We start from the raw sequence: 19,017 nt of genomic DNA, 5'->3' as shown, positions 1-19,017 counted from the left end.
TCTATCACTGAATACAATTGAGGTTATAATCCCTGCTGAGGTCATAAGGAGAGAGTGATTGGATGTTTTGGTGCACATTTGCCTGCTACTGTGAGGAGCTGCCTCTCCTGTATGCATTGTGTTTTCCAGACACAGTGCACCTTCCACACTGTAGATAAGGCAAGCCGTCTGGTTCTCACTGAATCTTCCCTGTGTAGCACAGCCTTTCTTTGCACAATGAGATGCACTATTACGGGGCTGCAGCAGATTTTCTGCCACACGAGCATGTCATCAAATGTTGTGTGTACGTGGACTTTTTAAGAGATGTGATGAATTAATTTTGCATGTGTGTTAGCTGACAAGGAGAAGTACAGAAACTGAGAGGGATTGTGAGTCTTCAGTCTGGTTCCTGACATCTGAGACCAGATCTTAGGCCCTTTCATTTGGGTCATGTTCTGAATAAATCTTGTGTGCTTCAGTTGTTTGTAACCCTTGCATATTCCACTTTAGCAGTAGAACAACACTTATAACATTTGACAAGGTTCAGACAAACATCTCTGCAAAAAAAACCCAAACATTTTAGCATTTTTGGTGTAGTTTCTAGTGCATAATAACTTAGTACACCAGAAATAAGTCAAAATTAAGTTACAAGTAACTTAAAACAAGAGCTTGATTTAATCCAATTATTAATAATTAATATTGTTACAGTTCCACTACCAGGTTATTTCACTTACTGGAAAAATGTCTTATTATTTGTGGGTATAAGTGCAGTAAAATCCATGATTAACTTCCTGGTTTCAGTCAATTTAACAAGTTTGTTTTGTTAAATGCATTAGGAGGGAAAAATAAACTAAAAATAACCAATAAATTAAATTTTAAGTTCCCTCACTATAAAAAACATTATTTACTCAAGATGGATTTTGTCTCAGAGCAACTGCTCAGTGAGATGCATTAATCAAAAGTAAAATAAAAAAGTAAACAAATTAGTTATGCACAGTGGTGCACTGGTATAAGGAGATGTTGCTACACTTTTCATTTCTGCCCCAGTTTTATTTTTAAGCACATGTTTTTTTTCTTTGTTTTGTTTGTTTTAAAGGCAAATACTTTAAATACTTAAATAACAGAAAGCTACAGAGCACAGCAACCCCATGCTGACTGACAGAAGGATATCTTAAGATAATCTTAAGAAGTACCAATCAAATGCAGAAAAAGCTACAATATTTTAGTACTTTCTCAATAGGTAGTTGTAAAGATAATCTTCATTCCCATTAAAGAAGAGTTAACATTATTTTGGCCAACTGCAGTATGAACAAGTTTAAAGCTGCAAGTCTCACAAATGCAGAAATGTCAACTCCACCTCTCCCAGAGAATATTGGCAGACCACTTTGGTGCTCAGCTCTGAATCCTTCGATAGCTTTACTGTGATCAGCGGAGAGCGCTACGCTTTGCAAGGAGAATTTGAATGCAGCGCAGCTTGAGGAGAGAACAAAAGTGACATTGGAGAAGGGAAGAAGCAAACCAATACAAACTTTAGAGGCTTAAAGCTGCAGCAAAGTAAAGCGTGTATGACCATGCCATGAAGTGTGTGGAGTGGATGTTTTCTTTTAATACTGCAGGATGCAGGATACCACGGATTAAAGGAAATGTTTCCAGTGCTTCACTGTCAGTCAAGTCTCAGATTCTTTCATCTGCTCTTCTTTTCACTGAGACACTCATGATTGTTCTGTCCCAGAGTACAAAGAACAAAATTGAAGAGGACAGGTAAAAGATCACATCTCAAGAAGGTGAATAAAGTCTGTCATCTGAGAAAGTTGGACTCAGCTTTGATGCATTAAAACAGGTTGAGAGTCTTCATTTAACACAACACAGTCATGGTGGTGGAAACGTCCTCATAAATTATTTTAAAATAATGTCTTGCATAACTCATATTGTAAAAACAGATCAAAAGAGAGTTAAAAATTGAAAGTTTGAGCAAGAAATTAAAAATTCATGAAGTGAGTCAAATGTATGAGAGAAAAGAGCATCAGAAATCTTCCCTTTAGCAGTAAAAAGAAACAACACAAATCATATGATTGCTTTTAAAAAAGGGCACATTTTTGCCCCTGTTGTGACTCCACATGTCCCCTGAAGGAGTGTGCTTACAGAGGAGTGTAGCTCATTTGGAGTGCTGTCAGCTGTTTGTTGTTTGTATTGGTTAAATGCTTGCAATCCTTCTGTCTGCATGGTAATATTGAGCCAGATGGAGACCTACGTGGACCGATGTTCCAAACTCTAATCTGTCGGTTTTCTGAGCTCATTCACTTCCAATTTTGTTGTAATCTGGCACTAAATAAATAAATAAAACAATCAATGACAGTTTTTGTCGACAAATTTATCCGAGCCTGCGTGTCACATTTGTTGTGATGAAACATCATCTGCTGTTTTCATCCAGAATAGCTTCGATATAAAAAGAACATTTCTTCCGCATAGTGGATAAAGAGTAGCTTATATATCAAACTTTAAATGCATTTTCAAAACTATTTCAACTGCTGTTAATGTATTCTTTTCATCATTAAAGTTTGAGTCATTCTGTAAGCATAAATAAATTATAGGATTACCTTCTTTTCCCCAGAGTCAGCTAAGTTTGGTTGCATAGGCGGTCTTAACCCAAATGCAAGAAAAGTGTAAAACATACCAGGTTTTTTTTTTTTTTATGTTATAGACCAGTGGTTTTCAACAAGCCCCTGAAGGGCCCACTGCCCTCCAATTTTGACTTGTTTCACTGCTTCTATACACCTAATTTAAATAAATGGGTGATTAACAGCTTCTGCAGCACTGGAGGCATCGTGATCATTTGATTCGGGTGTGATGAAGCAGAGAAAAATGTAAAATATAGAGAACTGTGGGTTCGGTTTTAACTCCCTGCTGCAGACTTCAAGTTTTAATGTGCATGGTGTTGTTTTTGAAGATCTGTAATGTTGTTCTTGTGCCAAACATACCTTTTAGAAAACATCTTTTCAAACTAAAACCTCTCCCGTGAGGTTTTAGGGCATTTTAGTTGGATTTTTTTCTTTGAATCATAAAGGCTAAGTTTCATTCTCAGTGTATCAGCAAATGTTACAAAGACTTGGACATTAACCACTCAGTTGATTCACCTGCGTTGGAGCAGAGACACATCTAAATGTTGCATAGTGGCTCTTGAACACTGGAGTTGCAGACAAAAATAAATTTCTTTAGAGAACTTTGTTGCATAATCTTCTTAATTTCAAAACAGCAAGCTGTATATCTAGAGGGTTTGGATTGTGAGGTCATTTGAAAAGGGAGCCATTATCACCTGAGTTTCTGGTGAGTCTGGTAAATAAAATGTGGATTAATCGCAATGGTTTTAAAGGATGTTCTTCAAGTGAACTGATTTGGACAAGTTAATGCTCCTGGGCTCTGCTATTGTCACATCACCGATTCCAACACTTAAAAGAAGATAGCATCACTGAAGTTAGACGTGATGGCAGGGCCTATTTAAAGCTTTAAGGGAAGACAACACAGCCTTCATACTGACTGCATTCTCCTAAAAGTCTGCTAAAACGTCTTATAAATGCAACCACAACTTTTCCAGTTTAACAATGTACCAGTGAAACTCCAATCATAAACTTAATATCCAGTGTTTTTCACCTACAAATACACGACAGAAGGGAATTAATTTTATATTTCATCTGCAGAATTAACAAGTTCTAAATGTCTTTTTAAAAATTCTTTCTAATTCTGCTTTGTCTGCATTTGTGTCAAATGGATATAGAAACGATGAGAATGAATTGAGCTAATCAGCTCCATTAGCAATCAATACTGCATTTCCACTTGGATTCATAGAATCTGCTTCCAGGTGTTTGATCGTGGTCAAGTTTTTCTGGAAGCTTCTCCTTGCAAATTACAAACTTTATCAAAAGCAAGGTTGACTAATTTAATTTAAAAAACTCTTATTTGTGGCTGTAAATGTCCCCACACATTTGCTGCAGCATAAGATCTGTTTTCTGTCTTCTTGAAAAAGGCCTGATGGAGCTGCTTGTACGGTTGCAGGTTTTCACTTGGTTGAGCACAACTCTGTGTTTTGTGATGTAGTTTTGATTTATGCTCTGGAGGGGAATATCATTGGCTTGTCTCAAGTCAGCTTTCTGACTTTGTTGGAGTCGGATCAACAAAGATGAGCTTTTGATCATAACTTTCCTGACAGCTAAATAATGAGGAGGCTTTCACTCTTGCAAAACTAAATGAAGTTTCACATGACATTGAGAGTTTTTTGCTTTTAAACTGAAAACTTTTCATTCCTATGTGAGATTAATTCTTTTTCCTGGTATGTGGAGAAACTTGTTTTCTGATTTTATATTTTTGCAATCTTTACTCTCTAAGTGCTTTTTCCCTTCTTGTTTACACTTGATGAATAATTTCACATTAGTTAAATGTTCTTTCAGTGGTCAGGTTGTTTTGTCTCTCTTGACTTTTGATGTTGACATATTCCAGCCACACTTTTCAGATATTTAAAAAATAGATTTAAAACCAGGTTTCATTTCACAATGATTCTCTATTTTAGATATTTCCAGAAATCATTGCATTTTGTGGTTGTAATGTGAAAAATGTGACAAACCTCAATGGAAATGAATACTTCCTCCATTCCACATGAGACGCAGCCATCAAGCTTTCACCGTCAGACTTTCTCCACCGTTTCCCTTTGCATGCTGCTTTATCACAGCGCTCGTTTCAGTGACGCCTTAGGTATGACTTTTCTTTCCTTAAACCACATTCATGTGAAGTTCTCAAGGAGAAGGCTGCACATCAGAGACTTTATCCTCAGCATGCTGAGTTGCAGCTTGATTTCACTCCCATCACTGGGGACCAGTACAGTCATATGTAAAACTGCCAGTGGATTTGTTCATCTATATAAAACTGCATTTTGTTATCCATTGCAATCAATGCCCCATTTAAAAGAGCAACCATGGCTAGTAGTAGATATTACTGATGTACCAGATATAAAGTCAAAGACAGTTTTGAGTAGATTATACTTGTGTGGGTTTTGGTAGTTGTGGAAACTCTTGCAGCTGCTCTGCCTTACCTATTATTCCCCTCTGAGCAGAAATGTTTTGTTGATCCCAGCATTCCCAGGGATTCAATTTTTGGTGGTCAATTTAGCTTCTTATTGTTAAAATTCAGTGCTAAAACCAACAGCAGATTGAGATTTGTTGCTTAGTACAGCTGAGGGAAAAAGTGATTTTTAGTTTTGGTGGCTCTGTTGTGCAGAATCAAACATGCTGATAAAATTTATTGCACTTTTCTCATATTCAAAGGATATTTTTACAAATAACTAAGGAAGTTATTTGTATAACTGAGTTCAAAGTTAACAAACATGACAGGCTGCTAGGAAGACACTTTGGCAATAGCTTGTGGACTATATTTAACTACTTACACAGAAGTCAATGATCACTTTTGACAAAAATCCCAAGTAGGAAAACATAAAATTCTGGCATCATTCAGTTATTTCTACTCTAGTTCTACTGTGATGCAGAGTCAGGTATGGTTGGCGTCAGGTTCTTAAAATACACAGTTGTCTTGTAGCTCACACCTAAAACAGGTCTGATGTGTTCAATTAATACTCTTTTAAAGTAATGAGTACTAGCAGTTACACCTTTCTAGTACCAGGTAAGAACCCCTTTTGCCTTAGAGCTGCATTGATTCTTTGTGTCATGGACCCAGAAAGGGCCCATGTTAACATGATAGCATCATGCAGTTGATGTGGATCTGTCATGTAAACATTTATTCTCCTGTTCCATCATATCTCCAAGGTTTTCTATTAGAACAGTCAAGGCCACTGAAATGCTGACACAAGGCAGGACAGATTCACGCTGTAAATCAAATCTGACTATCTCAATGTTACAGCTGAAAGCAACATTCATCAGGTCTGGAAACATTTTCCTAATCTGCCATATTCTAATTTGGGTGAACCAGTGTAAATTGCATAGCGTTATTATTCCCTTCTCAGCTGAGTGGCTCCTGGTGTGAGCCTTTGCTGAAGCAGCCCTTGCAGGATTTGACAGTTTGGAGTCAGAGATGGCTTTTCATGTACTTTGGTTGAAATAAGTGATATGATTTGAATAACCAGTCTGCTCTTTTTACTCAGACCTCAGAGGTAAAGTCAGTGCTTCCATCCACATAACCATCACTTAGAGGGAGGCTAATATGTTTTTTTTTTTTCGTTTTGCTTTTTTAAGATTTCCTTCCAGTGTATATGAAATAGATTAATAAATCCTATCTTTCGGAAAGGTTTTATGTATCCAAAAATATCAACATAAATCTACTTAGTCTAATGTTTACAAATCAGAATAAATTTGTGCCAGTTTGTGTTTTTTAATAGTATTTTCTTCAAAACGTATTTAAATCTATTCCATTAAACATTTCCCCAGATGATAGCAGGGAAGCAGAGTGTACTCTGGACAGACAGTGAGTCTTTCTATACTAACATAGAGAGACAGTCAGAGGCAAGGCTTGCTGGCATGCTTACCCAAAGACAAATAATAAACCAATTAATTAAACAAGAAGGGTTTTTCACTGTGAGAGTAAACCAGAACAACTAAGCCCCACTTTGCTAACAATTAGACTCGTTTCAGCTTCATGTAATCCATAAATGACAAGGATATTAATTGAGTTTGTCCTGTTTGTAGTGGTTGTGGTACCAAATGATCTCCTTATGCGTGAGCCTGTATAACTGACATCAGAAAGGTGGATACAAAACTCATGCTCATTTGTTCAGAATAACATATTCACATGAAATAATGTCTGATAGTGTAGGTTAATGATTAATTAGTTTTCTATGGTCATTTTTTGCCTTTCCTAGGTATCTTTTTTTTTCAAGAAAAAGTCAGATTGATTACTTTTCCTCAGAATTCTGACTTGAATCTAAAAAAAATCTGACATTTTTCTGATATTTGTTCTCCGAAGATTAAAGTCAGAATTCTGAGATTAAAGTCAGATTTTCTTTTTTCCAAGTCGTCCTAATGTTTTTCTGTACAATGCTAACATGTTTGCATGACAGAAGAAATGAACAGGCCAAAGAGTAGAGTGTTCATGTATCTATTTGAACTATTTTGACATCAGAACCAAGTAAGTTGGTTGGTTTGCGTGGAAGTCCAGGAAGAAGTAGGTGATATATTTTTCAGGAAAAAAGGAGTCCTGAGTACACAGAAATCTTCTGCAAAAACAATGCAAATATTTAACTTTAAAAAATTGTTCAGTCAGCTATGATCCCAACAAAGATCATGCATTGTTTGAAATATCCTTGTCAGAAAGTGCAGACTGGGTCACATGGATTATCATGTCAAAGAGGTTAAATGAGAGGAAAGCGGTGGCCAGGACTGCAGCCCTCTGCGCCGCGGGGCTCTGACAAAGAGCTCACAGTCATATGAGCACCCACTGATACAGCCAGGCTGATTTGGATCAGCCAGAGTTATCTGCTGCAAACTAGAAAAAAAATCTCATTCAGGGAAATCAGGCAGATGTACATTTTGTGAACAATGTACAATGCAAAGTAGATGATATTAGATTATTAGGCATATCAGGTGATGTATGAAGCCAGTGTTCACAATGAATGAAATCCAGAGTTTCTGTTTAAAAACGGAAGCAAATATGAGAAATACACATGTGCTGATATCAGTTTGCTCATATAATTTTGCAGGAATTTTAACAAACATCAGTCACTGAACATTTTCTCCGACCGCCAAGCATATTGGTGTCATCATGGTGAATTTATTTAGTTCCCAATGCTGAATGAACCTCAAATGTCATGGAATTGTTAGTAAAATCTTGGTTTATGTTGCACTAAGAATCTTAAAGGAATGTTTTGTTTTAGGGGAGATAATTGTAAGTAATCAGTCCCTCTGTGCTTTATTGATAAAAATATCAAACATAAATCACTCAAAGTCTCTCTTTACATTCTGTACATGATTCAGCTTCTCAATTATATTCTAATTTAACTATGTACTTGTATGTTCTTATTTCTGTTTGTAATTTCTGCCCTTTTTCTTTGAATACAGGGCTGATATATGAATAAAATAAAAGTTTTCAAGAACTAGTTAATCAACTCAGAACATTAGAATATTTTCCAGATGCTGTAGTGAATAAAGTCTTCATTTTCTTAAAATTAGGATTGAAATTCAGTATTTAACTCTTATAAAGGGAGTGCTCACTATGTAACAAAAAAACAAAAACTCTGTTTTTTTAGGTTTCTCTTCCTAATTTAGATAAGAAATTGATCTTCGACATAGAAAATTGACGTTCTAGGCCTATATTGAATATACAGTGCATGTAAAGCTCTAAGGATCATCTAACATTACAACGCAAGAAGGCTGGAACCAATGATAATGCCTTTCCAACCCAGATAAAGCTTTGTAGTATCTTTTAATTAATACCAAGCAGATATCGTATTCTAGCTTTCCTTTGAGGTCCTTAATCAGAGGTTTTGTCAAGCAAAATTTAATAAAGCAGCACATGTTCACGATCAGAGTTTCACTTTGCTTCTCCATCAAAAACAGAACAGCTCACTTAAGGTTAAACAGCACATAAAATCCAGCGCTTTGGTTCAGTTTGACATCAAGCCTTTATAGCCTTTATTACCAAATGATCTTAGGATAACGGCAAAGATCCCTGGTGTGACTGAATCGCTAACTAATGGTTCAGAAAGCTGGAGCAGAAAAACCTACAACAGAACTGACTTCCATAATTATATAATGTTTAAATTATTCTGCTTGGTTTTACTAACTATAACTAAACCTCTCTTAATCCTGTTTATTGGATGTATTTGGATTATTTTTTCAATCTATAAAATAATGAAAGATATGCCCCAATTTAACTTAAATGTAAAGGCATTCATTTATTACATAATTAAGTTCTGAATTTGAAGAAAGTTGAAAATATTTTGATTAATCTAATTAGCCTGATGTCTCAAAATGCCTTCCTTAATTCCATGCCAGACAGTGAGCAATAAAGTATATCTGTGTTTCCAGACCTGTTTGTTTTGGATGTACCCCACTAGACCCCCAGTGGCTGCTGGAGACCTGCAACAACTCTGCAAGGAAGGGAAGCAGATAGGAGATGGATTGATGATCTCACCTTATTAAGAGATAAATTCCAAGAAATTTAGTCTGAAAAGTGCATCTATTTTCATCCCTGCTCAATAATCATCTGAGCAAAGTTCCCACATATCAAATAGTCTTGACTGTTTAACTATCTTACTTAATGATGGCAAGGCAATTTCTTTTTTGTATAGTTCATTATCAGCAATAAGACTATTCAAAGAGCTTTACATGATTAGAATGAAAATAAAACATCCGTCAAGCAGAACACAAACAAAGAAATACTTTCCAGTGACAAAGCAAAGAAAGTTGACAGGTTTAAAAACAGACTACACTTGACGGTGTTCCAGTTTTTATTAATCAAAGGAAGCTCTAAACAAATAGCTTTTTTAACTTTGAAAGAAGAAAACTTAAGATCAGATCAAAAATAATGCTGCTGTCTACATAAAATGATACATTTGTTTTGTTCTATCAGTTTTCTTTCTTATTTTTTTTTGCTTGAAATATTAGTGAGAAGCTTTTTCTCCATAACATGCCTTCTAGTCATTCCTTTATTTTTACGTAATATCTTGTCTGTCTGTGTTGAACACAAATTCGACTTTCCCTTCTCATTTCCGGGGTCAGTAGTCTTCATGACATGTCTCTCCCAATTACTCCTGAAAAGTCTTCTGTGGTTGAAGTTTCCTTTGAAAAAAGCTGGTTGGTTATAATAGGCCTCCAAAAAGGAAATTAGACTTTAGATTATATTCTACAGACTTCGTGGGGGCACATAGTAAGAAATTAATGACTGCCTTTGCCTTTTAGGAAGATGCCCCAAAAAGTCGCTTTTGATGACACCGAGGATAATGATCCCAGCTTCTTAACTAATTCACCAAAATGAAACTTTTGAGGGTCCTGCTTGGCTCCTTTGGTGGTTTAGGACTGACTAAATACTCTTTCATCCTAGAAAATGTAAAAGTTTTAAAATTCTTTAAACTAAGTAGAGTTTTCATAGCATATTTTATGTGAGTGACAACTTTTTTTTTTGTTTCTTATGCGAGTCACAGAATTTCCTTTCTTTGTTTTATAGCTCAGTCTTTGCCATATTATTACATTTTGCATGTTGAAAATTGATATTTTTACTGTTCTTACAACTGAATTATGACGGCATTCACCCCAGATCATTAGTCATTTAGACATTGCTAACTTTCTTGTTTCATTTTCACTTCATACCAGCGGGGTGCTGAGTGAAACTTTGCTGACTCCTCTCTCACTGTTATCATGTGCAGAGATGCTTAATAAAGATGCATTCATTTCACACCTGCATGTCTGTTCCATCGAGCATACAAATGAAAACACAGCTAATTATCCTGCTAGAATTTTTATGGATGGATACTTTCCTCATTACTAATTGCTCTTTTGCCTCAAAATTGAGATTAAAATGTTCCAGCAGTGATCACAGATTACCTTTGAGGCCATTTGATGAAATTGCTAAATGAAAAGGCTGCAACGACATTGCTTGCAGAATGCAAACTGCAAAATTAGATCAGTCTGTGACTGGAGGATTTCAGAAAAATCTCATCAAATCATTGTTACACAAAATGAGGCTACACGTTGGCTGGAGAGACGGGAGAAAATATGTAGGGAAGAAACCAGATATGAGGAAGAGACCCTGGCCTAGTCCAAGTCAAATCTCTCCAAGTGAATCTTTACAGCATTATTTTAAGTCTAAACTTCTTTTGGTTTTACTACTTCAGTTAACATCAAAGTTCCCATTTCTACTTTAAGCCAAAAGCATCTCCTGCCAAACTTACAACTGCTAAAAAATACATCTGGAAGTAAATACTATTGATTTAACCTTTTTACATATTATATCATGTAATGCATAGTGGTAAATTACCATTCAGACCACCAAGACCAGCTAAATTTTAATGTTTCAGATGATATTCAGATGATTTTGCAATTTTTCTCCCAAACAAAACATCCTTCTCAATCCAGACAACGTTTTCAACAAGCCACACTTTTGTTTCTCTCAAAGTTCTCTTTCTCTTCTGCAGTATTTATCAAAGTACCAGCAGTCAGAGTGAGGCGTTTGCTCCAGTTTCAGACATTTAAACTTTATGTGACAGAAAACACATTATAGTTTGTTGCAGAAATGGTAGAGCAGCTGCACAGCAGAGTATGATGAAAATGAGAGTCAGACAGAAGAACTACTGTGTCTTTTCTTATGTAACAATCCAAGATGTAGCTGTGAATACAACTGTAAATGTATCATAGAGTTGTTTACGGTACACTTTGCTGTCACCCATACACTTATCAGTGTCAGCAGACATTTTAGGTATGGCTTAAGACCTTTTATAAAGCAATAAATAAATACTTCCTCTTTTGGTTTTGTCATGCTTCTGCAAATCAGAAGCATGTACAGAACAACCTCACTTCAGAGCTCAGGGGGAACACTGAATGTAAGAGAAATGCTGGACAACCCCTGAGTTTCTATTCAAAACTAGACCACAGTTTTGTGAATATAACACTCCAATTAAACCAGACAGTTTTCATTCTGGGTTTTCTGATATCATTCCAGAGCCACAAGGTGCATAGCTCTCAGAAGTCAAAGTTTCCTCATGTCTGTTAGGCATTTTTTCTAAAAGCCATTTTTATTTGCATTCGGGTTTTGCAGTGTGTGGAAATTGCATTATCTCGCCGCACTGGGCACAATTTTCTCTAGCATTAATGAAGGGAACTGGAGACCTCTTGCTGGTCTGACTACCAGCAAGTCGCTTGGGTTGAAGTCACTGAGGAGACAGTTCACATATTCACTGAATTACTCACAAGGGATTCCTAGAAAGTTAGCTGGCAAGAGTTAGATGTGAGCCACAGCAGGACAACAAAATCTGACTTAGTCAGTCTGAGCTACCAGCAAAACTGGCAGATGACTTACATGGCCACTTTGTTAGGTACACACATTGAAATGTTCCCTGCACACGTTCAGCAAAGTCCAGATAGTAGGGTCACAATTTAGGATAAACAAAATGAATGCAAAGATCCATCCTGTGTGTAGTAATGACATCAGTTGTGCATGATTTAAATGCAATGAACCTATTTGAGTTGGTATATACATCATCATTCAGAGATTTATAAACTAATATATTGATCTCTGAGCTGCAGGGAATTTTAGAACTGTTGTGTTCTCTGTATTCTTGGTTTTAGTGAGAACATGAGCAGCAAAAAAAAAACAAAAAACTTTTTTAAATTAACCAGCTCGCTGTATGTGTTCAGATGATGTGAGGATGCCTCAGTTAGGAAATATTAAAATGCACCAGCAGTTGATTACCACAATAATGGAATATCTTTGCTAATTATATCTGATGTTTGAAGCCAACAAAGAGACTAAAATAGAAGCAGCATATGCCTGGAGAATAAAGAGCCTTTCAAATAATACGGAGGAGTCCAGCTCTCAAAGAAATACTGCAAAAACAAATGCTATAGGAGCATCTTTCTGCTTTTGTTACCTACTGCACAGAATAATCTGAAAAATAACAGAATTTATAAAAATCTCTTTCTTAATTATCGGAAAGTTGTGCTGCAATGGAAGGACATTTTGTAATGTTGAATGAAAATCTAAATGTTTGTCAGAAAATAAATGGTATAAACTATCATGCATCTTCAAACCTCCAATGTTACCATGCAAAACAAAGTTGTATAAAAATAAGATCTACAAACAATGTCTCCGTCCGTCGTCTCCTGGTTGTCTGAGATCAGGTTGATGAGCAGCAAACAGGTAATTTAGCAATCCTTTTTTTTTCTAATGAGACTCTCCAGCTAATCCTGGAAAGAGGTATTCTTGGGTCAGAGTGGTTCTGTAATCCCCTTGGTGCCCCAAGTTTTTTAAAGAGTTTGGATCGTTTGACAGTGCAGTGTGAATGTGAACTGCACCAGCTGAAAATTTAACAAATGTTTCAATTTTGGTCCCCAATCAAATTCAGACTACCGCACCACCAGGTGTGAAACACCCTAAAAACATAATCATAGACGTAGACGTGCCTGTGCATCTCTTTGCACCACTTTTGTTTAATGAACATCAAAATCAAGCAAAGACAGAACCAGGACAGGTAAAAAAATTAATGTATTTTAAAAACAGCAAAGAATACACATTTTGGAAATTGTTTCTGTTGTTTTAGGAACATGTCTGTCCCTGGATATCAATAATTTTCTGCAACTCAAATAAGATTATCTCATTCTAAAAATATACGGTTCTCATAGCATGACCTTCTAAGGTTTGTCATTCTGCTACTGTGTTTGTCTCTCTTTCCAATTATAGAGCTAATTGGCTCCTATGTGCAGCATTTTCAGCAAACATGTCATCAGGCTCTTAGTCAGAGGACTATTCTGCTCCTCATACTTTCATACCTTCTATTTCCCAATCCAAATAGATTTAAAATTGACACTGCAAATTACTGACATGATCATTATGCCTGTGGCAGTAAAATCGAATGAGAGTATTTTTCTACACTAATTACCTCAGCACCTAATTTTTGTTCCTGGTTTTTCTTTCTCTGACTTTTTTTTCCACTTAGGGACAGAGTTACATAAACAGTTTGAATAGATACAGTAAAATGAATTTCATGCATAAATATGTCTGCATTTCATTTAGGTTTTTCCACCCTGGACACTGTCTTACATAATCCCACCACTCAGAGGTTTTAAATGAAACAGCAACTATAGGAAAGAAGGTGTTCCACTCAAAGGAGACCCAAATTGAACTTTGGCCTGTATATAAAATATTACGTGTGGTAAAACGCTTCATATACAAGCACGGTGATGCAGCTCTAAGCTCCTGCATGCTTTACTTTAACAGGGATGTGGAAGCAGTCAGAGTTGATGGGAAGATGAAAGGAGCAAAATGTGTCTCGGTTCTAGAAAAGGACGTTTTAGTTGCCACAAAAGACTCATGACTTGGGTTAAAGTTCACCTTCCAGTTGGGCAACGACCCTAAGCATACAGCTGGAGATACAGAGAAATGACCCAGTCTATGTTCAGACCTACATTTACTTATAAAACCACAATTTTCAGATTTGCTTTTGTGACACATGTCCTTTTGAATATAAAAATGTTTAGAGGGATTTAAAGCTTCTTAAAATATTCTGTATTTTTGATCGTTTCACATGCAGTAAATATGTGAAACTGGCTTTGCTGTTTATTTGATCCCATTTTCTCCGCCCCTACTAACATCTTTACATGAATCCTACTGTCTAAAACTGGTGAAAGGAAGGCATGTGTTTCTACTTGTGTGCTTTGTGCTTTTAATCTCAAATCAGATGCAAGGATCTATGATCTTTTATAACATAAGGCTTTTTGTTTCTTGTGTCAAATCTTTTCTTAGGCTCCTCTAACTTCAGGGGACAGATGAAAACTGAAAATGTTCTTTATTTAGTCAAGGGGACTTCTGCTACTCTCCCATGTGGAGGAGCTTCGGGAGCTCACTGGCATAGCATGAAAGGGAGAAACAGCTGCTTTTATGCACACAAGCCTACTACACAAACTCAGGAGGGCTTCTTGTTGTGGAGCCTGGTTGCCTGCCTCTGTGTCTCTGTGTGTGAAATGGCTGAAAGGTCTGAGGAAGGCTTGAAAGTCCCTTCACAGCAGAATACAATCTCAATATATGAGAGCAATAGCATTTTTTCCCCCAAAGCCCTTGCACAGTAGCATAATCAAATATTCTCTTTAAAAGAAGAAGTTTAATAGCATTTAAACAGGTAAAGTGCTCACGATGAATGCAACTCTTCTGCACACCTGTGGGTTTGAGCTAATAATGTGTTTTACCCGTGACCTGACTCTCATTTACCAGCTGTCAAAGAACTAACAAGGGTGTTCTACAGTTGAAACCCTGGGAAGTGCAACCTTTGCCATGAACAGTGAGAAAATTAGTGTTTTTTTTTGTGATTTATGCTGCAAATAAAATCAGATGTTTGAATATAAAATGCTTAATTTTTTTTGTTCAACTCTAAAAGTCAACTAAGCAGCCGCAGCAGACTCAATATATTTAATGAATCATTTTTGTGCACATGCTGATATTGTATTATTCAGTGTAAGACTGGTAGACTTTAATCATTTACCAAGACCAGTTGCACAGCCTCACTGCTTCAAAGTCATTTGACCAAATGTTAGACAATTAAATCAAATAGTTAATAGACATATTTGGCCAAACAACATCAGATAGTCAAAATTACTTCTGTTTTAATAAATGTAATTTTTTTTTTTTTCTATCAATAGTTGTAGCATCATACTGCTAACAGTGCAAGTATTTTACCACCCCTATGTGGTAGCAGTAGCCAAAACAAATGTTGCACATTTGGATAAGAAAACACAGAAGTAACAGTCTGTATAAAAGAAAACAAATAGTCTGCAGTTCATTGGCAAAAGTTGGGTGTCAGGAGGAAGGAAATAGAAATCATCCTTCCATTCATTTGTTGTCTATACCTTCTTATTCTTGCAGGGAAAATACAGAACATCTATCTGTAATATGGTTTAAGCAGGGCTGAAGGTCATGCTGCTTCAAAGATAAATGAGTAGAGACCTCAGTGCAGAAAGAAATAGGTTACAGAGCACCAAGAAGCTTTAGCATCAACAGGAAGGCTAACTAAAGAAAGTATCTCCATTGTTTTCAGCTTTCAGTTTCTATTTCCCAGGGATTGTGTGGGATTTGGAAAAACTGGCAGACTATTGAAATACTTTGACACAACATAAGGATACAATCTCTAAAACCTAACAGGGAGACTGCAGTTACATACAAATATACCAGCATCTCATCGATATTTTCTTTTCTTTCTTTTCTGACTATTTCACCAACAAATTTTCTTTATATTCATATTTACTGTTGTTGTGGTCCAAAACCAATTCTAATATTCAAGATGAAAAATATTTGTATCTGCACAAATTTAAATTCAGGTATGAGGAATGCAACTTTGATTAAAAATGCTGGTGTAAATTCATTGCTAAAAGTGTTAATCTCATTTTGTCATGAAATGAAATGTTCATTTAGTGAGGAAATTTGGACACATTATGCTTGTGAATCGACCTTTGTTCTCCTGCAGGGGATCTCTAAGCTGGAAATTTGGACACATTGAAAAGAAAGAAAGTAAAAATATATTAAAACAACATTTGTAAGGATGTTTAACTTAGTTTGTACATATTTCAAAAGGGAATATTAAATTAACTTACTCCCTGAGCAAACAGAAAAACCCACATGTTGCTCTCCTCTGTGGGGTTTGGGTTTTAAAGCTTACAATTGGCCTGCGGATTTGGAGAGCTCAGGGGGGCAAACCGAGGGATCCTGCTGAAGCAGAGAATGACATGAATCACTGAAATAAGGAATAGGAGTGAGAAACGGGTTTGAGTCAAGCCTGGTACTGAGTGGGCGGAAGAGTGGCGGAAAAAGAGTTAGGAAGGGGTCCACCGAGAGTGTTACTCAGCTCTCTGCAGGGGTTATGCTTAACTGAATTAATGTGTTGTGAAATGTGCAAGCCGGGCCCGGACCCATGGCTTGTGTGCATTGGAAACAGAGAGGACAAGGAAGCGGATGGGTAGACTGATATGTTGGGAGGCTATGTCATGGAACTGAATGTGAAAAAGAAATTCTGCTGCAGGGTTCAGGCCTTCTCACCCGACTACACCATCACAATGAATTACTTTGTCTGAACCCATTTCTCTGCCCTTACATTTACATCAAAATGCAAAACACATTAGCACAAGCAACCATCCATGGAATATGAATGAGGATTGGGGCTTCACTTTTGTCTTTCCATTGGTCATATTTCATGTTGCACAATGTTGCTCCCATGAAAAGTCAAAGCCGTCACAGATACTGTGTTTCTAAATAATATCAAAGTTGACAGATACAGAAGGAATATCAGTACAACGAAAACAGCTATTGAACACCTCAGCATTTACTCCATAGTAAAGCTGTGTGTCATAAAATGAAAGTTACAGGGAGTAAATATAGATCATATGAAAAAAATATGTCCAAAAAGTCTGGGAGAGCAAAGACTCTCCCAGACTTTTTAGAAAGTGAAACCAGGCTAGTTCATAGTACCTAGTTTAATCATTAATTTAAGGACAATGTACCACAGAGAAAGACAATAATAAAAGACAATGAAACAATATGATTGCTTCAAAGTCTTTACATATAAATTATGTATAATTTGCACAAGTTATGACTTTTAGTGAACACCATTTGGGCCATGATCTGGCGATGAAACGATTTTAATTTCATCATAATCCAACCTTCTCCAGGTGCTTCCCACAACATTTCTGACAAAAGAAAGAGATTTAAAGAGCTCAGCCACAGACAACTTGCACATTGGTGCAGAAGGTTCACAAGTGTAAGTTTTCCATAAAATCATCATGAGGTGTTCCTATCACAGTAATCTTTATGAATGTTCATCACACAAGACTCTCCTGCAGTAGAGTCAGACGAGGGAAAGGAGAGGCAGGACCTCAGGGCACAGAAATCAGTCCGTAAAAGAAGAGAGCAAGGAAGAAATGTTGACTATTTACTGGCAGGAGGATTCAAACACTGTAGATCAATACCAGGATGACCGGTCAGAATTAAATGCAGGGTCTTGTTTTTAAAGAGCAGTTCCAGTTATTCAGAGGCGAGTACTCGTACATTTGATCTGCTTCCAGTAATTGGCACTTAGAGATCTTTCTTACTACTTTCATGTAACTGTAATAAGCACTGACCCAGAACTCAAGGTATGTGTCAAAACCATTACACCCTTACCATATTATTAGTCTTTACATATAAATTATGTATAATTGTTTTTTTTTTTGTCCAATTTATGTTTGTGATTTTTCTCGTAGACACTGCATTGCGGGTTTTTCATTGATGGGCTTTTTCGTGGTTAATTAGAACCTCTTTCCACTTAAATAACACATTTATACATTATTTAAGCAATGCGATAGAAAGAGGAATAAAGGAGAGATTTGAGAGAGAAATTCAACAAAGAAAATGGAAGTGTATGAGTATCCAAAGGGCTTATTAGTCACTGATCCTGACAAACTAGGACAGAATAAACGCTGCTTCCTGTTCTCACTTCCTCCTCCACCTGGCTCGATTGTATGTGACTGGCCGATTGTCATATTAAAGCCGCTGTTTTCTCACAAAGACATCCATTTATGTTGATAATGCCATCACTTCCAAGGTGAACCCTAAGAAATCAACTGGAGTGATGAAACAGATGCTCCTCTTGACACCGACATTGATGCTAGCTCCCGCTGTCAAAAATGCTTAACTCTAAGGGAAATTTCTTCATCGTTTTTATCCAAGCTGTGTAAATGAAATCTAATTATTATGTTTTACTGAAGATGTATTGGTACCTGGTGGTAGTCTCTTCCTTCTCAGCATGGCAGTGTTCTGCTGAGGCCAGCTAACGAGCCATCATTTGATCCAGGTGTGTTGAACCAGGGAAAAAATAAAATATGTAGGACAGGGGTCCTTGAGGACTAACTTTGCAGACCCCTGATTTAGATGCATGTAACCTTAGAAAGTCAGAGCCTCTAGTGGCTGTGGAACAGTGGCATCTTGTTATTCTTGATAGGCAGCACAGTGTGCAGGTCGTGGCTCTGCGTTATGCCATGGTGCATGCTCCTATCACCATCAGGGGTGATAGGACCTGCTCTACTTGAATACGAATGGTATTTGTTGCGAGTGCACATGGGCGAGAGAATACAAATCCTTGCTTTATGTCCGACTCAATCTGTGTTGCCGCTTGGACAAAACAAGCTTAGATTATTTGCTTGTATTGGAAAAAATCATGAATTCTTGGGGCGTTTTAGAAATCTGTTTTGCTTTCCCTGTTTCCTTTGCTTCTTTTTTTTTATTTTCAGGGCTCAGTGGTTAGCAACTGTGTGGCAGAATGAGAGTAGAAAGCTCAAGTTTCATTCTGCAGGTGAAGGTTTAGACAGCCAAAAG

General features: G+C 36.8%; 1 protein-coding gene across 2 annotated transcripts in view; it reads left to right on the top strand.

Moving 5' to 3' along the window:
• Positions 1-19,017, top strand: part of LOC129359852 (gamma-aminobutyric acid receptor subunit pi) — a 56,730-nt gene that overhangs the window by 16,231 nt on the left and 21,482 nt on the right. The gene's annotated exons all lie outside the window — the stretch shown is intronic.

Source organism: Poeciliopsis prolifica, unplaced genomic scaffold (genome assembly GCF_027474105.1).
Source record: "Poeciliopsis prolifica strain line A6 unplaced genomic scaffold, Auburn_PproV2 SCAFFOLD005, whole genome shotgun sequence".
NCBI classification, from domain to species: Eukaryota; Metazoa; Chordata; class Actinopteri; order Cyprinodontiformes; family Poeciliidae; genus Poeciliopsis; species Poeciliopsis prolifica.
Note: the sequence above shows the minus strand (reverse complement) of the source record. Positions and strands in the feature narration are given on the sequence as shown.